Raw genomic sequence first — 27,039 nt, forward strand, 5'->3', positions numbered from 1 at the left:
GGAGGTGTTCCCTATGGACTTTCCTAGTATGCCTTCGAATTGAGATATTGATTTTATTATTGATGTTGAGTCGGGCACCGAGCCCATTTTTATTCCTCCTTATAGGATGGCCCCAACAGAGTTGAAAAGAACTGAAGGATCAGTTGTAGGAGTTGTTGGATAAGGAATTTATTCGACCTAGTGTTTCATCTTGGGGTGTATCTGTCTTATATGTAAAGCGAAATGATGGGTCTATGTAGATATGTATTGATTATCAGCAGTTAAACAATGTGATGGTTAAGAATAAGTATCCTCTTCCTCGCATTGATGATTTATTTGATTAGGTGGTATTTTCAAAGATTGATTTGAGGTTTGGTTATCACCAGTTGAGGATATGAGCTTCGGATATTCTGAAAATTGCTTTTCGAACTCGATATGGTTATTATGAGTTCTTGGTCATGTCCTTCGGGTTGACCAATGCTCTTGCCGTATTCATGGAGTTGATGAACCGAGTGTTTAGACCGTATCTTGACTCTTTTGTTATTGTATTTATAGATGATATCTTAGTTTATTTTAAGAGTGAGGTTGAGCATAAGGAGCATTTGTGAATTATGCTTCAGAGATTGAGGGATAAGAAGTTGTATGCTAAGTTCTCTAAGTGCGAGTTTTGGTTGGAGTCTATTTTTTTCTTGGGTCATGTGGAGACTAAGAAAGGTATTATGGTTGATCTAGCTAAGGTTGCAGCAGTTCATGATTTGGGCTAAACCTACTTCGCCCACCGAGATTCGGAGTTTTATTGGCTTGGCTGAGTATTATTGACGTTTTGTTGAGGGTTTTTCATCCATTGCAGCTCCATTGACCAAGTTGACCCAGAAGAAGATTTCTTTTCAGTGGTCCATAGTTTGTGAGGCGAGCTTCCTGAAGCTCAAGGATTTGTTGACTTCAGCTCCTATATTAGCTTTACCTAAGGAGGGTATGGGCTTTACTCTCTTTTGTGATGCTTTAGGTATTGGGTTAGGTGCTGTGTTGATGTAGAAGGGTAAGGTAATTGCTTATGCATCTCATCAATTAAATCCTAATGAGAGGAATTATCTTACCCATGATTTGGAGTTGTGCGCATTTGTGTTTGCCTTGAAGTTTTGGAGGCACTACTTGTATGGATTCCATTGTGAGATCTTCTCAGATCATCGTAGCCTTTTGTACTTCTTTATCAGCGAGACCTTCTTAGGAGAAAATGTTGTTGGCCTGAGTTGCTTAAGGATTATGACTTGATTATTCTCTACCATTAGGGAAAGGTTAATGTGGTTGTGGATACCTTAAGCTAGAAGTCGGCTAGTATGGGTAGCTTAGTGCATCTTTTGACTCAGGAGAGGTCATTAGCCTTGGAGGTTCAGTCTTTATCTAATCTGATGGTCAGTCTTGATATTTTAAAACCAGGGCGTGTTTTGGCACTTATGGATGCTAGACCCTCTTTGATGGAGGAGATTTAAGCTCATTAGTTTGACAATGTTGGCTTGAGGTTAATTCGAGATAAGATGTTGAGTGGAGAGTCTAAGGAAGCCTCACTTAATTCAGATGAAGTTTTGAGGATTGAGGGATGAGTTTGTGTGCCGAGAGTGGTGATCGAATTAGGTTGATCTTGGAGGAGGCCCATTATTCCAGATATTCCATCCATCCAGGTGTGACTAAGATGTATCGTGATTTGAGACAACACTACTGGTAGGGTGGTATGAGGATAGATATAGCAGATTTTGTGTCTCGTTGCCTATGTTGTCAGCAACTGAAGGCCGAGCATATGAGATTTGGTAGTTTACTTCAGAGGTTACCCATTCCTGAGTGGAAGTGGGAATGCATCATTATGGACTTTGTGACTGGTTTACCGCGTACATCTCGTGGTTCTAATAGTGTTTGGGTCATCGTGGATCGATCGACTAAGTCAGCTTATTTTATTCTGGTTCAGGTCTTATTTAGTGCTGAGAGGTTGGCTCGTATCTACATTCATGAGATTGTGCATCTGCATGGTGTGCTGGTGTCCATTATTTCCAATCGAGGTCCTATGTTCACATCTCACTTTTGGAAGACTTTTCAGGATGAGTTAGGTACTCGAGTGGATCTTAGTTCAGTGTTTTACCCCAGACTAATGGCCAGTCAGAATGGACTATCCAGGTTTTATAGTATGCTCTGTGTGTGCGTGATGGATTTTGGTGGCCAGTAGGAGCAACATTTGGCTTTAGCATAGTTTGCACATAATAATAGCTACCAATCCAGTATTGATATGGCTCCTTTTGAGGCTTTGTATGGTAGGCGTTGTCGCTCTCCAGTAGGTTGGTTTGATGTTTCAGAGGTGAGACCTCAAGGTATGGACTTGCTTCGCGAGTCTTTAGATAGGGTCTAGGTTATTCAGGATAGACTTAGAGCGGCCCAAAGTAGGCAGAAGTGTTATGCTGATCGTAGACTTCGTGTCTTGAATTTTGGTGTTGGTGATCGTGTTTTTCTTTGAGTTTCACCCATGAAAGGTGTGATGAGGTTTGGGAAGAGGGGCAAGCGTAGCCCCAGGTATATTAATCTGTTTGAGATTCTTCGGACTATTGGTAATGTGGCTTATGAGTTTGCTTTGCCCCTTGATCTATCTGTTGTTAATCCAGTTTTCATGTTTTTATACTTCGTTGCTATATTCTTGACAAGTCTCATGTCATTCGTTGGGATTTAATTTAGTTAGATGAGCGGTTGTCCTTTGTTGAGGAGCCAATTTCCTTTTTGGCTAGGGATGTTAGGCAGTTGCGCTCTAAAATGATCCTTGTAGTTCAGATCCAGTGGCAACTTTGACCTGCAGATGTGACTACTTGGGATATTGAGTCTGATATGCGTAGTTCCTATCCCCATCTTTTCATTGATTCAGGTATTTCCTTGCCTTAGTTTGAGGACGAACTAGATTTTTAGTGGTGGATGATGTAACGACCTAAAAATTTGATGAACTATGTGAAATTTGTGATTTTGTGTGATTTAACTATTTTACCCCTCCCCGTAATTGTATTATGGTATTTCTGGGGTGTGGGAGTGGTTGACATGATTTTTGATGCATTTTGGTATCATTTATGCAATATTATGGTTTTTGATGGCTTCGAGAGCCTTATTTTGGACTTATGAGGTTATATTTTGATCCGTACGACGGATGACCGAACGGACTACGCCAGCAGCTCTGGAATATCGATTTTAGGCTAGATATACCTTTGGTTCGGGTCCTAGTTCACCCGAGCTCATTTCGACCTATTAATAGGAAAGTTGGAAAATTGGAAATATGGGTGTGGGACCCACATTTGATCTAAACGACCTAGGATGGAAAATCCGACTTCTCCAAAATATTCGGAATGTCGATTTTAGTGTGTTAGCATGTTTGTTATGATTTTATAACTTTTAAATCTCATTTCGACCCTCGATTTGGAAAATTGTGATTTCGGATTTCGGGGGTCAATTTTGTGAAAATGACTTTTTCTAAAAAATCTGGTATCGCCATCGCATACGGAACGATGAATTTAGTATGGTTTCATAGTTCATTTGCATAAATCAGACTCCGAATAAATCCCGGACACCCTGTCAAAGTTCGGGGTGAACTTGAAGGAAATATCTGGTGCAAAAACCAGAAAAATCTGCAATATATATAGCAGTTTTCTCACATTTTTGGCCCATTTTGCTCATTTTTCGTCTTGCCTCTTGAGAGTTAAACCCTAAATATTTTGGGAGCTTAAAAGTGAAGTTTGTGAGAGATTGGGAAGCTATATTAACACTTATATGTTGATTTTAATTACGGATTTAAGGTAAGAATTCACCATTTTCTTAGAAATTCCTTGATAAATTTCTCAAAACCCCAAAAATCTTAGGGCATGATTTTAAATCCAAATTTCATCCCCTTTCACTTGAATAATATTTTTATCTTATAATTACTAGTTTTTCATCAATTTAACCTTCAAAACAACTCCGATTCTTGATTTTAACCCGAATTTCAAGGATTTTACCCGGTAAAGCTCAAAAATGATTTTTCTTCGATTGAAACCCTATTTTTCACTCGATTTAACTTGGTTTTTCAACTGTAGGTTTCTATAAATATGGGGAACATATTTTTGAAGTAAAGTTTCAATTTTTCCCTTCTTTTTTGGAAACCTATTTTGGAGGTCCATTTTAACTCTGAACCAAAAGTAGTCAATATAGATGTCGTTGGTTTTGTTTTGATGCGTAGATTTCATATTTGATGTTTTTAGTGGAGTTCGGGATTGTTCATGAAAAGTAAGGTCGCGGGTTCAAGTGTAGCAGACCGATTTCGGCTTTCAAGGTAGGTTATGACTTAACTCTTCAGACTCGGCTAGGTAGTAAATGATAGTACAAAATGCATGTTAAGGGTAGAAACTAATCATGAAAAATATCTATCTACGTGTTTTGCCCGTGTGGGGGCCTATATGTGATGTAATTATCGTAATTAAAATATTATGTGATATGTTTGACCGTGTGGGGTCCTATGTGACATTGATAGCTTGAATACATGTGAGTAATTGTATTGTATTGTTTAATGTGGTACCATGGGCATATTGTGATTATATTCATACTTTACTGGCATATGAAACATGTGGAAATTCATGGATGAAATAAAAATAACGAGTGAATATTGACTCATGTGGTTGTGGAAATGTATCATTGTGGTTGGTTGTGGAAATATATCATATGGTTGGTTGTGGAAATAATTATTATGATTGGTTGTGAGCATTACATCTTCATATCATACTCATTCATGAAACATTGGTACCACCGTGGCAACATCTGAGAAACACTGGCAACACCTTTTTAAAAATATTGTAACACCTTACAAAACCCTTTCCGAGGGATATTTCAATAAGGAGATATGAGATATACGAATTGTATATGGGTTGACGAACCCCCATGGGTCCTACGTCGGGAATCTTTAGCTCCGTAGGTATATGCGGGGATTGTACGATGACCCCGGAGGTTGTGCGACAACCTTGTACATCATCATCATCATCATTATCATATACATTTCACTTACTTTATTATGTTTATGTTGTGTTGTATTGCCTTATTAACTTGTTATCTATGTGTTTGTCTTACTTTTCTTTACTTGTATTTGATGATCTTGTATCTACATGTTCTTTCTTGTTATATTATATGTGACATAATGTATACTTGTGTTTCGTATCTTGGTATATTTTTGTTATATATCTGAGATATACTAAAACTGTTAGTGCAAGCGGTGTGGTCTATCTTTGTGGGACATTATCTAATTGCAGGTGACGTGCCCTTAGTGTATATTTTGTATGCTTTATTTACCACTTTTCTTGGTCGGCCTATGATACCTATTAAGTACAAGTGGACCGTACTCATGCCTACTGCGCCTTTTTGATGCAGGTCCTAGCTCGAGTACGCCTCAACTTACTTGATTCGGGCGATTGTTGGAGCTTCCAAGGTAGCGTTTGGACATTCATGCGTTTGAAGTTCACCTCTATCTTTCTATACTAGTTATGTCTTTATTAGTATTTAGAGACAGTTATTATTCTTTTGTGGTTATTTTTTTGATGTATTTGACTCTTGGATTATATTAGTAGTTCTTATACTATTGACACCTGGTTTTGGGCATGATTGGTGTTTTGGATAAGTTCTTTCTGCATTGTTATGATTATTTATATGGTTCGGCTTCATTCTAGAAGCCTTACCTTGGGTATTTCTGTCTTTTTCTCTATTCGTACCAGTTTGGGTGATAGGCTTACTTGTCAAGGTACGCTGCGACAAGTGCTATCATGACCCTCATTTTTGGGTTGTGACAATTAGCATGGGTGATGCTTTAGCTGTTCCTTCTGTATTTTTGTCAGATCTTAGTACCTTTTTACTTTCTTCAGTTAAATTTGATATCTATCATTTTATTGTTCCTATTAGTGTTCTTTCTATATATTCCGGTGTATTTGCTATGTATATGCTATTATCTAGTAATTGTTTAGATATATATCCTACCCATAATTGTATCATCTTATTTGTGTCTATTACACAAACTAAATCTAAGAAGTTGTAATTTTTATTAACTATTTGTTTTGGTGTTCGTCTATATTCATTTTTTGGGATGTACTTATTTTTGTAATTATATTTGGGCTTTCTTATTTCTAATGTACTAGGTATTATGTTTTCGTCATCTTTTTTATCAAGAGTATTTATTTCTTCTATATTTTCTTTATTAACTGCTTCTTCTTTTTCCTTAATTTGTAGATCTTCTGTTCTTTCTAAAATTTTTGTATATGTTTCACTATCTTTTGAATCGTAATCATTTATTTTTTCAGTAGCTATTGTATTTATTTCTAATTCATTGGTCTTTAATTCTTCATTTTTTGTTTGTAATTTTTCTTTAAATTGGTTTATTTCATCTAGTAGTTTCTGTTCTTTATCCTTTTCGTCTTTTTCTCTTTGTCTTTTTTCATATATATCTTTTAGTATTTGTTATTCTTTTTCTAACTCAGTAATCCTGTTATTTTTTATTTCTTCTATTTTTCGTATTTCATCCGTAGTTTGTTGTTTTATTTTTTCTATTTTTTTCCTGTCTATTTCTTCATATTCTTTTGCTATTCTTACCATAACTGTTAGTTTATCTTCTAATTTTAATTCTTCTTTTTCTAACATAAAATATAAATGTTCACTTATTTTCTGATATCTTCTTCCTAAATTAGAAAATACTATTCTTATTTTTATCCTTTCTGATTTTCATATGTTTTTTCATCTATTATGAATTTTTCTTTATTCATTTTATCTATTTGATTGTAAATAAGTTATGTTGATGTATGTATTCTAGGTTATCTATTAGAGATTCTAAATATGATATTTCTTCTTTTTGTGCTTTTTATTGATTTTTGACCAACTACAACAATTAAATTATACTGTAGTCTTTCTTTTCTTTTTTTAATTCTCTTCGTCTCTCAGATAATATTTGTTTTAGTTCATTATATTTTTGGGATTGGTCTATTTTATTCATTAGTATTTATAATATTTTTGTAGATTTTTAAATTTATTTCTATCATAATATGCATTCCTTAAATAAATACATACAACTCCTCTAATTTTAATTAACATAGCGCTGATACCAAAGTTAGGAGGGGGGTACTTGTAGTACTAGATTTATCATATTTGTTGAAATGCTATGTCATAGCATTCCTTAGTTATTTGTTTTAACCTTATTAATTATTCTATATTATTTTTAAGGTATACTATATGCTCCATATTTCTAGATTTTATGTAGTCGAGTAGATTCTTTTTCATAAGTATTTCTATTAATTTTTCTTGCTCCATATCTTTCCTCCAATATTCTAAGTATTCATAATTTATCATTGTAGTCTGAGTAATACTAATCTGAATAATAATATCTACCATCAAAATCTATATTTTCTAACTTTTGTTCTATCCATTCAGTATTTATTAACTTATCTTCAAAATCAAATATCTTTTCTCATATGAGTTTTCTTATATCTATTATTTCTATATCCTTAAGTATATACAAAATAAGTATCTTGACCCTATCGATCATTTCATCAGATAAGTAGTTAGTCATTTTATTTCATATGATGCTTATATCAAAATATTCCTTTCAATCATATACATAACAAAATATGGTCATCTTAGATCACAATGTACTACATTATCCTTAGATAATTATGCTCCTCTGTCGCTATTAGCATGGTACGTTTGGATACTGCTTACCTAAACAACACCTCAACTCTGTTACTACCCAATCACCGCTTCTCTTCCTTACTGGTGTCACCTTTAGGATGACATAGTTCTGAGAATAATTCTCCTTTTCCTCTTTTCTAATAAACTTCAGAACATATTATCCTTCGAATAATTCTACTATATAGAATATGAACTTATTTTATTATACCATGATTGTCAGAAATTTAAGAATTTAGCTATTCATGATTATAAATGAAAATACCTCTACTTGTAGGTTTGATGATTCTAAGCTTTGATTTTAAATAGTTGAGTATAATATTGAATATCTTATTAAATATTTTGAGAGATTTTTGGTTGTGTACAAGGAAACTTGCTTTCCGTGTAGAAAGTCTTGCCTTAAATCTGCAAACGGCTCTTCTATTTATAATCTCTAAAATATAAAAAACGCGTAAACTACTATTTCTAACTTTACACCTGTCTACTATTTAAAAAAGTCATGAAAATCCTAAAGCTTATTCCTATTCTACATTTGTCAAAAAGACAAAACTAATAATGACACTTGCCAATAAAGTCAAAACTAATAAATGCTTATACAATAATTTACCTTTTTAGTCAAAAAGGCTATTCACATGTCACTTTCATAGCTTTTAATATCTTGTCTCCTTGTTTATCTCTTCATTGCTCTGTTGTTTTCTATCTTTTGTCTGTCTTCCAACTGGCGTCCTTATCTTCTTTTATTCTAGTTGAACTTTCGGGATCACATTATTTTCTCCATTGCATTTTGAGCATCGGTGGTATGGATATTTATGTCCTATTAATTTACAATATCCCTTCAGTAACTCTTCTAAAATAAATTACTTCTTAATTGCTCTCGTGGTTGATCATTTTTTTGGATTGAGTAATGTCAAAATCCATCTTTAGACTTCTTCCATGTCTGACTGCCGTAGCTCTCTTGAATTTTAATAGATCATTAGTTGGTCTCATGAATAGTAACTCCAAATCGGGTTTCCATTAAGATAGTTATTTGCTAGCTCTTGGATAATTCTAGATATTCCAATGATTCGTTTATTTGTGTACAAATTAGGTATCTCGACTTTTGGTATCTCTGGTTGTTGCCCAATGTCTTCTGGTATAATCATATCCCTGGTTAATCTAATTTCCACAACTTGTATAATTGGTTTTATTTTATCATATAATATCTTAGTTGGTGCGGCATAAAACTTCATAAAAAATAGGTTTCCTCTGGTTATTTTTTGTAAGTAGTGAATGCTTTGTATATTTCTCGTATAGTTGTTAGTTCATTTCTGTCTTGAGTATATACGGTATTCAGTAGTCCATAACTGAAACAAGTTCTAACTAGGTTTGGATTGGTTTTTGGTAGTGTGATTAACTTGTTGTATCCTTGTAGTTTTGGGTTATATAGTCTGTGTTTGGTTCTTGGATATTTGTATCTCTGGGTTTAAGATTCAAGTAAGTTTGTATTTTGTGGATGTTTTCTATGTACAATCTAGTTATATAGTATATGTTTTTTTCTCTAGGTTCAAACTTTCTAGATATGTGGTAGTTTGTGGGGGGTATAAATAGAGGGTCTTTTGGTATTTTTTGTATAAATGGTTTTTCAAATATCTTATTCAGATTTAATCCTTATCTATTAACTCTTTTGCTTGTACCTGCAGACATAGATTGATAAAGATTATGGGTTTTATGGAGTGTCCCAACGTCTCCTTTTATCTCTGGAATTTTGATGTCTTCCGATCTACATAGCTCTGCATTTTTATAGTCATGCGACTGACTTGTAGGTTTAGACTTCAGTTTACCTTCGTTAGTCTTTAGCTTTTCTACCTCATTGCCCATACTATCCATTTTCAGTGAAAATATAGTTAGGGTTTTGAGTATCTTTTCTAATGTATCATTTTCAGTTATATCAGTCTGTGTAGCTTTGTATTGATATGTAATCTGCAATAACATTCTTGTTAGTACTGATTATTTCAACTGTAAATGTAAAATTCAATATATTTAATACCAGTCTCCATATTTATTTTGTTGTTATTGAATTTTGTATTTTCTAAGTTAGCCACCATCGTACCTGTGTATTATCTGTTCATACAATAAATTTGTCATATACAATATATGGTTCAAATGCTAATAAACACTTATATAATGAACATAATTCTTTTCTATTTATTTCTCATTTTATTTCTATTTCGTTAAACGTTCTTGAGAAATATCTACAATGATGTTCTAATTTTTCATTTTTATACCTGTATTTGAGTACTCCTCCATAGCTGTGCTCACTCGCATCTGCTTTTACTATGTATGTAAACTTTTTATTTTCATCTGAAAATTGTAATATTTGCAGGTTTTTGCAAAGTATCTTTATTTTTTGCACTTGTTTTTTTTACCTTCTTCACTATAATTATACTCTACATCCTTTTTCAATTTTTTCTGTAATGGTTTTAAATTTTCTGCTATTTTTGGTATGTATTCTCTTACTTGATTTACTAATCCTAAAAATGATTGTAATTTCTTTTTTGTATCTAATTCTTCTTTTGAATTTACTATTTTTTGTACTATATACTATTGCATTTTTACTCCATTTTTATCTATTTGTATTCCTAAAAATTCTATCTAATTTTTTATTATTTCTGCCTTCTTTTCACTTAAGCTTATTCCTGAATTTTCTATTATATTTATAAATTTTTCTAATACTTTTAGGTGTTCTTCTTTAATTTTTGAATATAGCAATATATCGTCTATGTATACTATACAATTAGGTAATTGTTTGAAATAATTATCCATAAAATGTTGATATCTAGCTGGTGCATTTTATATCCAAATGGTAGTACATTCCATTCATAAAATCCTTGTGGTACTGTGAATGCAATTAATTTTTTAGATTCTTCTTCTAATTTTAAATGGTAAAATCCTGATTTATAATCAAATTTGTTGAAATAATTATATCCTTGTATTTGTCTTATTTTTAACATTTTGTTAGGTATTGGGTAATTATATTTCATAGTTTTTACATTTAGGTTTCTATAGTCGATAACCATTCTACTTTTTTCTCTTTTTTGTTCACTATGTTTATTTACTATAAATTCTGGGCTAGTGTGTTTACTATTACTTTTTTGTATATATTATTTTTCTAGTAGTTCATTTATATGCATTTCAAATTCTTTTAGATCGTCAAAATTGTATGTTAGTGGTTTTTGAGTTACTATACTATCTTTATTTATTAGTTCAATTTTCACAGTTGTTTTATGTTTTTCCCATCCTTTTAATGGATCTTCACTATATAGTTATTTTAATTTATTTTTGATTATTTCTACTTTATCTTTTGAAAATATAGTCATTTCTTCCTTATTTAAAGAGAATGTAATTAATTCTATTGTGTCTTTAGTAGTTTTTATATTTTCTAATTTTTTTTGTAATTTTTTACTTCTTTGTATCCAATCTGTTTTCTTTCTTATTTTATTAGTCACTCTTTTTGCTCTTACACTTTGTTTGCATGGTGTTGTAAACCACCAGTGTCTTTTAGTTATTATGTGTGAATATAGTTTATCTAAAAATGGCATTCCTAAAAACATATCTTTTGATGTTAGTTCGTAATTATAAAGTTCTTCTATTATTAATATTTTATACCATATTTGTATTTTTACATTTCTAGCTTTATATGTAATTAGACTCCCTTCATTATTAGATCCTTTAACTACTATTGGTGTTCTTAACTTATCCCATTTACTTTCTGGTAAACAGTTATATCTACATAAATTGGCTTCTGCTCATGTATCTATCATTGGAATATAATATCTATTATAATATCCTTCTACTATTATCCCCATGAGTACATATATTTTCATATTAAAGATTTTTTTATTAACAATTTTTCTTTATCATACGTTATGGTTAATTGGGTATGTGTTATATTGTATGGTTTTACTTGTTCCAACCATTTTATTCCTAATATTATATCTACTTTTTGTGTTCCTTCTTTTACTTAAATTCAATTTTTATCTTTCTGACTCCTATTATAATTTTTTTTCAGTCGTATTTTTAATAATTATTAGGTTTCTTGGCAAATCTGGACATTTATCATTATTTGTTTTAATTTCTTCAGTTTTTACTAAGTATTTCATTATATAATTATCTTGTTGTCCTGTGTTTATTAGTATTAAATATTATTTTTCATCTATTGTTCCTATTATATAATATTGAGTTGGGTTAGGTTTTGGAGTTATCTCATATGCTATTCTTTTTGATGGTTATGTTTTTTCACAAGATATTCTTCTTGGTGTTCCTATTCTTTCCTTTACTATTTCCAAATCTTTTTCTATATCTATATTTTGGTAGTTATAGTCATTATTATCTATGATTTTTACAAATTGCTCAAAAGGGCTTATTATTTGTATTTTGTTTATTTTATTTTTCTAGTTATTTTATGCTTTGTTATTAATACATATAAATTTTTACATCTTTAATTCTATTCCTGATATTTTCCAATATAGTACTAATGACTTATCTATAGTTTTATCTATTATTGGTACTGAATAATTTGCACTTATTATAAATCTAAATTTTTGATATATTAGATTTCCTATTATTACACTTATTATGATTTTTTCTATAGGTTTTACGATCCTATCATCTGCTAAATATAGTTCTATTGGTGTATCTATTGCTTCTCTAAAACATACTTTTATTAATATTTCTGTTCCTCCAAGTTGTACATATTTTATTGGGTCTTTACTTTTTATATCTTGTATTTCTTTATTAACTATTTTTTTTTTACTAGTGGTATACTAGATTTTTTCTTTCGCGTATCTACAATCTATTATATGTTCTTTTTGGCTTACTACGTATTATTCTTCTTTTCGTCTTTTAAATATATTCCTTATTGTTGGTATTTTAAATATTTTTTCTACACTTAAGTCTAATTCTTTTCCTTTTATTTCTTCGAATATATTACTATCAAATATAATTTTTTGATCTAGTTCTTTTTCATTTAAGTATTCTTCCCTTTTTATTATTTGTATACTTTCCTCAGTCATTAAATTCATCTATTTCACTATCTATTTCATTTTCTGAGATTTCAACCATAATGTACATATTTTATTGGGTCTTTACTTTTTATATCTTGTATCTTTATTAACTTTTTATTTTGTTACTGGTGGTATACTTGCTTTTCCTTTCGAGTATCTACAATCTATTATATGTTTTTTTTGCTTACTACGTTGTATTCTTCTTTCTGTCTATTAAATATATTTCCTTATTGGGAAGGGTCGGCCTAGAGTTAGGTGGGGTGCCTTGACTCTGGTTAGTGCTTTGGAGATAGGGCGAAGTTGGAGGGGATATGGGTTTTGGAGTGTAGTGGGGATGTAGCTAGTATGTGGGGTAGGGCAGCAGGTTGTGTCAAAGAGTCTGCTAAAGAGGTGTTGGGTGTCTCGACGGGCAGGTCTAGCAGGTATTGGGGGGATTGGTGGTGGAATAAAGTTGTCAAGAAGAAGGTGGAGACGAAGAAGACGACTTATGCTAAGCTGGTTGAGAGTAGGGATGACGAGGAGAAATGGGTAAGTAGGAAGAAGAACAAGTTATCTAAGAAGGAGGCTATAGTTGCAGTTACGGCTACTAAGATAACAACCTTCGAGAATTTGTATAAGGGGTTAGAAGAGAAAGGCAGGGAGAAAAGGTTGTTTAGGCTGGCCAAGGCTAGGGAGCGGAATGGTAGGGATTTGTACCATATGAAGTGTATTAAGGAGGATGATGATGGAGTATTGGTGGAGGACATCCTCATTAAGTAAAGATGACAGTCTTACTTTCATAGGCTCTTGAAGAAGGAGAGGGACAGAGGTGTTATGCTAGGGAAGTTGGAGCACTCCGGGGAGCATCGCAATTTTAGATATTATCAGCATTTTAAGGTTGAGGAGGTAAGAGAGGCTATCTGCAAGATGTGAAGGGGCAGGGCAATAGGGTCCGACGAGATCCCGGTGTATATTTGGAAGTTTTCTGGCGAGGCAGGGTTAAGGTGGCTGACCAATTAGTTCAACAACATTTTCAAGTCCGCAAAGATTCCTGAAGCATGGAGATGGAGCACAATGATTCCTTTATATAAGAACAAGGGTGATAGAGTTGGAACAACTACCGGGATATTAAGTTGTTAAGTCACACGATAAAGATTTGGGAGAGGGTGGTGGAACGGAGGCTGAGAAAGATTGTGTCTATTTCTAAGAATCAATTTAGGTTTATGCTTGGTCGCTCCACGACTGAGGAAATTCACTTAGTATGGAGACTGGTAGAGCAGTATAGAGAGAGGAAGAGGGATCTGCACATGGTGTTTATTGACTTGGAAAAGGCATATGACAAGTTCCTTAGTCCTCAAATAACTCTTAACTATAATCATTATCAACTAAGGAGACTCTACACTTCTGTTAAATTTAAGACACTCAATCTAATACTACAATAACTACACAAAATGCAAGTTACTATGCTAAGCATGTTATTTCCACCATTGAAAACTCACGATTACTACTCTAAAACATTCTAGCATCAAGAATTGACTAACCTTGTTAGCAAACTCATACTTATCATACAATCATGGACATCTTACAAATCACCCATATTCTTCAACATGTGCCGCTGTAACGCCCAAATTTTCTAGAACCGGCATGCCACACGGTGCTCATGACCCCGAGGTACCACAAGTTAACCTTTTTTGATATCTATAACTGAGCACTGCATAACATACTGAAATAAATGTAGAAAACAAAAACAAAACTTGCCATTAGGTTCAAACATTTAAAATAATCAATACTGAAAAATGAATACTGATACATCTGTCTAAAAAAACCTCTAAACTGTCTGAACTGTGGAGTTGATAGGACATGTCCCCAACTAACTCCATCTACTGAAAATAAACTGAGTCTAATGCCATAGTAAAATAAGGATCATCCTCAAATGATAAGGACTCAATGCTAAGTCAACTACTGCTGGATGAGTTGGGACTGCTAAGGGTTCTCTTATTCTCACTCGTCTGAACCTATGGTATAAGACACCATAGCTTAAGAGAAAAGTATATGTTAGTACTTTGAATGTACTGGTATGCTAGATGAGGTAAGGCTAAATTCAAGGGCTTATGGATGAGCATAAATTAACTGAATAACATGAGAGTACCGAATGAGGATACATGCATGGAGTGAATACTACCTTCTAAATACTTGAACTTTTGACAATTGAGTCGTTTAGTAACACTGAGAGTCTGAATAACTGACTCTTCTAAAGATTGAACCCTGAGCTTGCTAATATCGATTGAATGAAACTGAGATCAAACTTATCTAGCGGATGATCTTCAAATCTAGTAATAATGATAAGGAATGATTGAATCTGAGTTTGAGATCAGGACTATCTAGCGGGCGATCTTTAAATCGATTAGTACTGATACTGGTTAACTTTATGTAAGACCAGGCTTTTCTAGCAGGTGGTCTATGAATCTATGGAACTCTTTAAGTTCCTCACTGAGCTGAATGACCGTATCTGACAGACCTGATTTCTGAGTGCTACTGCGATGACTTAGACTAAACTGTAACTGTGGGAGTTCTCACTTAATCGACATGCCCCAACTCTAAACTAGTAGGGTCCAACCTGTAACCCCCGCTGGAAGGGTGTCAATACCATTCCATGGGTAAAGACCTCTACTATGGTCAATCCTCTCTAACGGGTGACCCTAAATAGGAAGTCGAGCCTAAGGCAGTATGATAGTCAAGCCTTACTCTAATGAGTGACTACTGCATCCTACTCTGGCAACACAGTTCTGGAGTTTAGGGATTGTTATTAACGACTCTACCTCTTTAACGGGGAAGCCATCATTCCTGCACTCGTTCGGTGCTAGTTACTACTCCCAACTGATGGACTCTGAACTGATTCTTAACTGATCTTAGACTGAGCTGAATTTATTACTGTTCATATTTCTTGGCTGATATGACTGAGTTCACTTGTGATCTGACGGAATGCTACTGGATCTCGTTATCTGACTGAATGCTTCTAAGTTCTGACTACTTGAATATTGCTAAGATCTGAGTTGAGAACTGAACTAAAGCTGGAATGATAATGATACTTATATTACTGAGATTTCTTAAGTTCTGTAACTGTCTAAGAGTACTGAGTTCTACAGATTGTGGCTAGATTGAGATTATTATTAAAACTGACACGGGCTCTAGAATTGCAGCTAAATTTTCAGGTATAAATACCCTAGGACTCGATACATAAAAGTAAGTCATAACCATCTTAAATAATCATGACCATGAACTTTCATTCGCCATTACAATCATTAAAGCATCTCTTCAAGCACTTGGAACTCATAGACATGCGATAGTATGGGGAGACATGCTATTGGATCGCACTCTATTCTACAAGGTTTTGCATCAAACACTTAGCATGCATTAAAAATACATAATTGAGGAATTTCTTGCTAACATGTCACAATTCATTTACTAAGGCTTTTCAACAAACACTTGGCATGCATGAACTTATACACAATTGGGGATTTCTAGTCAGCATTCTATAATGGCTCTAATTCCTTCACATTAGCATTTTATCAAACATGGGGGGAACATGCTTTGGTTATTCAATAATTTCTACACTTAATTTCTACCATGAATATTACATACTAGGTTCAAAGCTTGAAACTTGTAGTCTAAATCATAAATTAAATCTCAACAATACATAATCATGAACTACAATACACATAAATCATGAAATCTTATAATTACATAAACTTTATAATGTTGAAAAAGAGTCTTGGACTTCTTGGGTGGAAGGAACCCAAGAATCAATACCTAACATACCATAGAAGACTCTTTCTTGAAGGTTCTTGAAGAAATCCTTGGGCTCGTTTTTGATTTCTTGGCTAGGGTTCTTGACTTCTTGAGATAAAATATTTTGATTTGGGGAAAATATGATGAATAATGAAGTATTTTCATTATTTAAGGTATAAATCCCTTATATAGAATGGTTAGGGCTTTAGGGAAATTACTAAACAACCCCTGAAATTAAATAACGGAATCTAAAAATCTTAATTTCTCATGCTGGAGCGACGTGATTGAATCGCTCCAGCTCACTGGAAACTAGACAATTGGAAAACTGGTTAGTGGTGCAACGCGGTGGGAATAGCGTTGCCACCTTGGTTGCGAACTGGAAAGGCACCGCGACGAGATGGAATTGCTTTAGTGCACTGAAAATTGACAACTCTAAAATTAAGCCTTGGCGCGATACACCATAATTATGGAGGTTCACTGGATTTTTACAATTTCCATCTTGGCTAACTCTGTGATGCGCCAAGATACCAGCTAGTACATTGTCTCACTAAAATGGCTCTAACCCTTCGTCCGAGTATCGGATTTGGGCAAATTTGGTATCGATGGAAAGCTTATTCAATTTTTCACATGATAAAAATTTAAAATCTTAAAAATACCATAGGGAATAAAATGTTTTCATCTATGAAGCAATATCTTTGATGCTCTAGAGATGAATCAAAGCTAGATAAAAATACGGGGCATTACAATATCTCCCCCTTGGGAGCATTCGTCCTCGAATTAGAATAATTAAGCTGAGAATATTAGTAGGATAAACTTACTTACTAGACATGAGCATCTGAAACATGACTATATAACTGGAAATACTGATATACTAAGATTTCATGCTGAACACGCATATCTGATGCATGGAATACACGACTGAGGCTATTCATAAGCTGAATTCTCATAATGGATATGTATATCTAGTGTATGAATAACTGATTCATAAATGCACGACTGAAATTACTAATAAGTTGAGCTTCTTCTACTGAACATGCTTGTCTAATGCATGAATACTTGACTGAACTGACTTTTGAATGCTTGACTTATTATGCGATGATAGCTAATACTAACTTTTTAATGAGGATCTGAGCATGAAACTGAATGGGTTTAAAGAATAAAAAACATTGGGGAGTTATGGGGTATCTCCCCCTTGGGACACTATGTCCCTCTATGAATACTTACTTCACCGACATACTGAGGCTATGCACAGGGCATCTACGAACTGGATCGTAAACAAACCTAGGGAATCTAAAACTATTGCATAACTCATGAACTGAACTTATCTTGCAACTATGAGGACTTTCTATCTTGGAGTAGATATCTTTTCTTGAGATTTTGGATACAATGATTAGAGGAAAAGATGAGAAAGAAAACTATACGAATCTGACTGTCTGACTGCTAAACTGACTTGTTGACTTTACTAACTAACTCATGCTAAAACATAATATCTAATGGGAGAAAGGGATCTAAAAATGCATATCATGAATATAAATTTGATGCTGACCACTAGTAGTACTAGGAGTGGCGCCCTGATAATGTGAATCTCTACCCTTCTAAGCTAGAACTTTACATTCCCGCATTCTATGTCCTAGCTTACCATATCCAAAACATACCTGACTATTTGCTCTACACACACCTAGGTGATTCTTGCCAAAGCAGATAGGTACGAACACTGCTGGCACTACCCTGGGTTTTGGAGCCTGGCTCCCCATCACGACTGACAACCCCAAACTTTTGTAGAGGTACACTAGCTGAGGATGGAGCTAGAACTAAAAATTTCTAGCTATGATGAGAAAGACTACCACACTGTGACCCAGCCTGAGAAAAGTTGTAACTACCTGTTCTGGATCTCTTGTTAAATCTCTCTCTCTCTACTTTGATTTATCTATCTCTATCTACTGAGCATGCATCATTAACCTAGCAAGATCTATGTCTCTATTGAGCATAGCAGTTCTATACTCCTTTAACACAAATCCAGATATACCAGTCAGAAATTTACTTATGTTAGATCTAGGTTCATCCATCAAATCAGGAGCATACTTGGCTAACTGATTGAACTTAAGACAATACTCCTTACTATCATAGAGCCTTGCCTTAGGTTCATAAACTCTTCTACCTTAGCTTCTCTTATCTGTAGCGGGAAAAACTTATCTAGAAAGGCATCCAGAGATACTTTGCAAGTCATGGGAGCTGTATCCTCCCCTCTACTCTTCTTCCACATCAATACCCAATCACGAGCAATATCCTTCAGCCTATAAGATGCTAAATCTACACTCTCCTTCTAAAAAATATGCATAATCTGGGTGATCTTCTTTATCTCCTTAACATAAAGATGTGGGTCCTCACATGCTACTAACCCAAAGAATTTTGATGGTTTCATTCTCATGAATTTCTGATTCTGGCTGCGGCTGGATCCCTATCTTGCTGAGGTGGGGCTACAGCCTGACGATTCCCCTGAACAATAGTCATCACATCTTAGGCTAGTACCTGAAAAGCTTCTCAAAACTCTGCACATAACACATTCTCATTCGGAGGATATACGAGCTGAGGTGGCTGGTTATCATCCCGACGAACATTTACTTTGAGAGGAGGCATCTTATGTAAATGAAAGAAAGAATGGATTAGATTGAGAATCAATTGGAACTTATGCATACTCGCATGACATGAACATTGAAAGAAGGGAAACTGTTCCTAAAACATCTTATATCCTCCCATACATAAATGTGGTGTGCAACACACCCATACATAAGACTCTACTAGATGCGGCTTTCAGACTTCCTAGGACACTATTGAACCTTGGGCTTTGATACCAAGTATGTAACACCCCAATTTTCTATAATGGACATACCATACGATGCTCATAACCCTGAGGGACCACAAGCTAACCCTTTTTGATATCTATAACTGAGCACTATATAACATATTGAAATAAATACGAAAAACTAGTGGAAACTTACCATAAGGTTCAAACATCTAAAATAATCAATACTAAAAACTAAATACTGATACATCTGTTTAAAAATACCTCTAAACTGTCTGAACTGGGGAGTTGATGGGACATGTCCCCAACTAACTCCGTCTACTAAAAATAAACTGTGTCTAATGCCATAGTAAAATAAGGATCATCCTCAAATGATAAGGACTCAATGCTAAGTCAACTACTGCTGGATGAGTTGGGACTGCTAAGGGTTCTCTTATTCTCACTCGTCTGAACCTGTGGTATAAGACACCATAGCTTAAGAGAAAAGTATATGTTAGTACTTTGAATGTACTGGTATGCTAGATGAGGTAAGGCTAAATTCAAGGGCTTATGGATGAGCATAAATTAACTGAATAACATGAGAGTACCGAATGAGGATACATGCATGGAGTGAATACTACCTTCTAAATACTTGAACTTTTGACAATTGAGTCTACTAATACTGATATCTACGTTTAGTAACACTGAGAGTCTGAATAACTGACTCTTCTAAAGATTGAACCCTGAACTTGCTAATATCGATTGAATGAAACTGAGATCAAACTTATCTAGCGGATGATCGTTAAATCTAGTAATAATGATAAGGAATGATTGAATTTAAGTTTGAGATCAGGCCTATCTAGCGGGCGATCTATGAATCGATTAGTACTGATACTGGTTAACTTCACGTAAGACCAGGACTTCCTAGTAGGTGGTCTATGAATCTATGGAACTATCTAAGTTCCTCACTGAGCTGAATGACCGTATCTGACAATACTGATTTCTGTGTACTACTGTGATGACTGAGACTGAACTATAACTGTGGGAGTTCTCTCTTAACTAACATGCCCCAACTTTGAACTAGAGGTGTCGAACCTATAACCCCAGTTGGAAGGGTATCAATACCATGCCATAGGTAAAGATCTCTGCTATGGTCAAGCCTCTCTAACGGGTGACCCTGAACAGGAAGTCAAGCCTAAGCAGTATGATAGTCAATCCTTACTCTAATGAGTTACTCCTGGTCCTGTGCTGGCTATGCAGTTTTGGAGTTCAAGGATTGTTACTAATAACTCTGCCTCTCTAATGGGGAAACCATCATTCTTATACTCGCTGGGTGCTAGTTACTACTCTCATCTAAAGGACTCTGAACTGATTCTTAACTGATCTAAGACTGAACTAAATTTGTTACTATTTATATTTCTTGGCTGATCTGGCTGAATTCACTTGGTTTCATTATCTGATGGAATGCTACTAGATCTCATTATCTGACTGAATGGTACTAAGTTCTGAATACTTGTATACAACTAAGATCTAAGCTGAGTACTGAACTAAAGCTGGAATGCTAATAATACTTAGATTACTGAGATTTCTTAAGTTTTGTAACTGTCTGAGAGTACTGAGTTCTAAGGATCGTGGCTTGATTGAGATTATCATGAAAACTGACATGGGCTCTAGACTTGCAACTAAATTTTTGGGTATAAATACCCCCAGGACTCGATACATAAAATTAAGACATAACCATCTTAAATAATCATGACCATGGACTTTCATTCTCCATTACAATCATTAAAGCATCTCTTCAAGCACTTGGAAATCATAAACATGTGACAGTATAGGGAGACTTGCTATTGGCTTGCACTCTATTCTACAAGGTCTTGCATCAAAAACTTAGTATGAATTAAAAACACATAATTAAAGAATTTCATGCTAATATGGCACAATTCATTCACTAAGGCTTTTCAGCAAAAACTTGGCATGCATGAAATTACACACAATTGGGGATTTCTAGTCAACATGCTATAATGGCTCTAATTCCTTTACATTAGTATTTTATCAAACATGTAGGGAACATGATTTGGTTATTCAATAATTTCTACACTTAATTGACATAAACACATTACTTAACATGCAACTTGAAGAGGGTTTATGATGAATATCACATACTAGGATCAAAGCTTGAAACTTGTAGTCTAAATCATGAATTAAATCTCAACAATACATAATCATGAGCTTCAACACACATAAATAATGATATCTCATAATTACATAAAATTTATAATTTAGGAAAGGATTCTTGGACTTCTTGGGTGGATGGAACCTAAGAATCAACATCTAACATACCTTAGAAGACTCTTTCTTTAAGGTTATTTAAGAAATCCTTAGGCTCGTTCTTGATTTCTTGGCTAGGGTTCTTGACTTATTGAGAGAGAAAATATTTGAATTTGGGGAAAAATTAATGAATAATGAAGTATTTTCGTTATTTAGGGTATAAATCCCGTATATAGACTGGTTAGGGCTTTAGGAAAATTACAAAACAACCCCTGAAATTAAATAACAGAATCTAAAATCCTAATTTCTTATGCTGGTATGATGCATTTGAATCGCGCTAGCTCACTGGAAACTGGACAATTGGGAAACTTGTTGGCGGCGTGACGTAGTGGAAATCGCGTTGCCATCTTGGTTGCGAACTGGAAAGGCACCTTGACGTGGTGGAATCGCGTTGGTGCACTGTAAATTGAAAACTCTAAAATTAAGCTTTGGCGTAATGCCCCATAATCACGGAGGCTCACTGGATTTTGAGAATTGCCATTTTGTCTGACTCCGCGATGCACCAAGGTACCGGATGGTAGAGTGTCTCACTAAAATGGCTCTAACTCTTTGTCTGAGTGTCAGATTTGGGAAATTTGATATCAATGGAAATCTTATTTAATTTTCCACATGATAAAAAAATTTTGAAAATACCAAAGCGAATAAAAGGTATTCATCTATGAAGAAAGATCTTTGATGCTCTAAAGACAATCAAAGCTAGATAGAAATACGGTGTATTACAGCCTCTCACAACATGAGAGTTACCCATAATCACTCACAATAATGCAATTTATCATGATGGGTACAAGAATCAAATTACGCTCACTCTCACAAGGAATTCACAAGTGACACACAATGAACCATAGGCTTGCCCTTAGTGTAATGCTCCACTAATATTAGGATGTAAAGCTTAGGATCAATTAGGACTTTTCCAAGTTGTAATGTAGGCTAAGGGACGGGTAGGAACTATTTATGAATAGTGACTAACCTCTCTAAGCGTTTTAATAAAAACCCAAACTTTATTCATCTCCTTATTCTATCCCCTATTCCTTCTCTCGAGATCAAAAAGTTGACAATTGATATATTCTAAGGGTCGCAAATCCTTAAAATAGTTAAATCAAATATGAACACATGACCAATAATGATAAGAAAAGTTAAACAAACTTAATTTGAAACAAAAGTATTCATGTTCTTTGCTTCAACCCTGGAAAAAGGCGTTTAACCATGCATAGTCATAATCATAATCACAAGGTTGTAATTAATGACTAAAAACATAAATTAACTAAATAAAAATAATAAAAACCTAATTACGAAGTTGTATCAGCCCCTTTCTCTCCAAAATATGTCAAAAGATATGTAAAAACATGATACTCCATGTATTTATAGCATAAGGGTAATCCATGTCCGTGTAGAAGTTGACTTATCTTAAAACGCCCAAGGGTGGAGTAGACCATGCGTTTCACCCTATATTCCAATGGAATGGATCATGCAACTCACCCTCCATTATATAGGAATAGAGCATGCGACGCATGCTAATCGCATAGTGCTAGTGAAAGTTGTCCTCCGAATTTTGGTTAAGTGTTGGTCCTTCCTACTTTCATCCATTGTCTTGTTGTGTCTTTCAAATTATTTTACAGCCTTTATATCATCCATATATCATCATATTAATCTCATAAAGGATCCTATTATAAAACACCCAACGAATTAGGGGTACAAACAACACTATATCTGTAATGATGAATAAAAAATAAGAGCTTAGACTAGGTTGATTTCCATGATCTTTTACGTTAAGTTTCAACTCTTTCCTTGACTCTTTTAAACTTTGTACACTCAAAAAAACTTGTTTCACATATAATGACACATTTAAAACCATAAGTAACACATAGAACACAATAGAATCCAACAATATAGACTAGATAAGCAACTAGCTCAAGCTATAAAGACTAGTTTTCTCTATTGAACTCTAATTGACTCATTGAAGTACAACTTTCTTAGAATTAACTTTGAACCTTATAAACATATTTTTTAATACTTTGATACACATTTATATCATTATCAACCCATATAGCATAGAATCATCCTCAAAACAAGGCTAAAACAACTGGAATAGTGAAATTAGAATGCATAAATACACCCAACATCAGGTAGATTATGATGGTAATAATTCACAACAAAGGTTAACGTTTTGTTAAAGTTCACGCTAAGTCTTGTTCCTTACGCCAACATGTGTATATGGTTATGTATATGTACTTCATATGATATTACATATTTGAGGTTGTACTAGTTTAAACTATTATCATGGCATTTTTTTGTTTCCTAATCCTTGAGAGACATGATAGCGCTCCAATAACTAACCATCTTTGGATGTTGTATCCCTATGTGATGCTGGAACTTGCCATACTTCCATATCTTTTGCTTAGTGACTTGGATTCGGGATCAACTAGCGAGACAAATTAAAGTGGTGAGCTTTCATACTTTAGAAGACCACATTTCATTATTATGGTTTCCCTTACATTTTTACTATTTCTTTGGATTTGATTTTTGGCAATGATTGAAGGCATGTCCTGACACTTTGATGTTATTTAGTTTTTGATCATTGTGAAGAAGGTTTTGTTTGAACTACTTTAGCTATTGGGCAGTTTCGGTCGGTCATTTGGCCAGACGTCAATGGTTGGTTATAGATATGCATTTACAACTTTCTTAAGCTATTGTATGCTCTATATTTATATGTTCAAAATTTATTTGACCTTGGGTTGTGGTATGTTTGGTTAGTTAGGTGTATGGGGTGATCTTCGGTCCATGTAGGACTTGAGATATCCATCACAACCAGGCCCTATTTTGGTCATGACAAATGTTGTTAGAGCCTAGATTTGGTTTTATTGGGTGTCCAACAAAGCTGTGTCGAGTAGAGTCTCATTTATGGGTGTGTAGTGTGTCACACTTATAAGGGAGAGGCTACGAGATATTTAAGAATGTTTCCATTTCTTATTATTCTATTTCAAGCTATATAGTCTAAGATCTTGAACCTTCTCTAATTCTATTTGTTCATATTTCAAATCATACCTCCCAGATGATCTTAATCTCATGGAAACTCTTTTTTCCTAATTGAGGACAATGCTGATAGGACACGCCCTACTTATGGGGTCCTGACCTAGGCTAGGTTTCCAGTTTCTAATTACCCATCTGGAGTTCCACCGGTCCCCTCTAGTCTTTTTCGAGCTCCTCAGGCTATTGTGTTAAATGCAAAATTTCATCAATCTATTCATATGTTGGCTTAGTTTGTTGCTTCTCAGTCTGAGCATATAGCTTCTATTACTCTATCTTTTGAGGCCACAATGGTTGGCTAGTTTATGAGGTTGAGTCCTCCTGTTTTCACTGGTTCTTAAGTAAAAGAAGATTCTCAAAACTTTATCGATAAGATAGAGAAGATCTTTTGGGTTATGAATACTTCAGGTGTTGAAGGTGTAGAATTTGCTGCCTACCAATTGAAGTATATGGCATACCAATGGTATGAAAAGTGGGAACAGTTAAGAGGTGAACATGTTGATTCTGTCATATGGGATAATTTCTATAGTGTCTTTTTAGACTGATTTATTCCTCAGGAGTTAAGGGAGGTAAAAGTAGAACATTCAGTCAATTTTAAAAAAGAAAGAATGACAGTCAAGGAGTATGCCTTAAAATTCCATCAGTTATCTTGGTTTGCTCTCGAGTTGGTGTCTAGCATGAGAGCTAGAATAAGGAATTTCACTTTTGGGTTGTCATAGGATTTAATTTTGAAGAGTAAGACTGCCTTATTGAACAAGGATATGGATATCTCCTAATTTATGGTATATATACAACATGTTGTGGTAGAGAAGATAAAGCAATTTGAGATTTGGGTAAGGTAGAGCAAGAAATTTTGGCATTCAAAATAAGAGGGAGATTAACAGCAGAATAATAGGGATGGTAGAAAGTGGTCCAAGAAAAAGTGGGAAATTTTGGGTCCTACTCAACGGCTAGAGCTTTTTACCCAAAGTCATATAGTGATAGATGTTCTTATAATGGTGATGGTTCTATGGCACCGGTTCCCAATTTTAGGTAGTGGGGCCCAATCGGCTCCATCATATATTTCCTACAAATTTTATAGTCTATTGCATTATGGTTTCTATGATGAGAGGAGGGACAGGTGCTTCACGTGTGTTACTCGAGGAATATGCTTAGAAAGTATCTCATTGGTATGGTTGCTTCTGGGAAAAAAGGTTCCTATTTTCTCTTCATCAAATCCTATGCGAAAGGGTTCCTTATCTAGCTTCGGCACTGGTCAAAACTGTCTCTATGCTCTTACAACCCATAAGGAGTCTGACGTATCTCCTGATATTATTACTGGTATATTGACACTCCTTTCTCGTGATGTATACTATTTACTTAATTTGGGGTCCACTCTTTCTTATGTGACCCCATTTGTGGTTGTGCATTTTGGATTCAGTCCTGAGTGTATTTCGAACCCCTTTTTAATTTCTACCCCAGTAGGTGACTCTATGGTTACTAGAAGAGTCTATAGGGGTTGTGTGGTATCGGTTGGTGGTAGATAAACTTTGGAAGATCTATTTGAATTAGACATGGTAAATTTTGATGTCATATTGGGGATGAATTGGTTGCACTCGTGCTATGCCTCCTTAGATTTTTAAACCTATACGTTCATGTTTAAAATCCCTAATGAGCCATTCATTGAGTGTGAAGGGTGTTCTCTAGTGCCCAAGGGGATATTCATATCGTATCTTAGAGCTCAGAAATTAATTTCCAAGGGTTGTCTTTACCACTTGGTCGAATTTAAAGATTCTAACATGTAATATCCTTCATTATATTTCATTCCCATGGTTAATGAATTTCTTGAGGTCTTTCCTGACGATTTTCCTAGTGTCCCTCTCGATAGGGAAATTGATTTTGGGATAGATTTTTTTTTGAACACTCATCCTATCTCTATCCCTTTTTATATAATGGCTCTTACAGAGTTGAAGGAGCTTAAGGTGCAATTGAAGGATCCCCTAGATAAAGTTTTCATCTACCCTAATATATCATTGTGAGGTGAACCTATCTTTTATGTATAAGAAGGATGGTTCCCTTAGTATGTGTATTGATTATCGACAATTGAATAAGGTGATGGTGAATATTAAGTACCCTCTTCTAAGGATAGATAATTCATTTTATCAACTTCAGGGTGCTAAGTTTTTCTCAGAGATTGATCTTCAGTCCAGGTATTATTACTTAAAGATTAGGGTAGTGGATATGCCTAAGACTGTCATCCATACCCGATATAGGAATTTTGAGTTCTTGGTTATGTCTTGGGTTGACTAGTGCCTCGATGACATTTATGGACTTGATTAATAAGGTCTTCTATCAGTTTCTAGATTTGTTCATCATCGTGTTTATAGATGATATTCTGGTGTATTCCAAGAGCAATATGGATCATGCCGA

The sequence above is a fragment of the Capsicum annuum genome, chromosome 12 (genome assembly GCF_002878395.1).
Source record: "Capsicum annuum cultivar UCD-10X-F1 chromosome 12, UCD10Xv1.1, whole genome shotgun sequence".
In the NCBI taxonomy this organism is placed as follows: domain Eukaryota; kingdom Viridiplantae; phylum Streptophyta; class Magnoliopsida; order Solanales; family Solanaceae; genus Capsicum; species Capsicum annuum.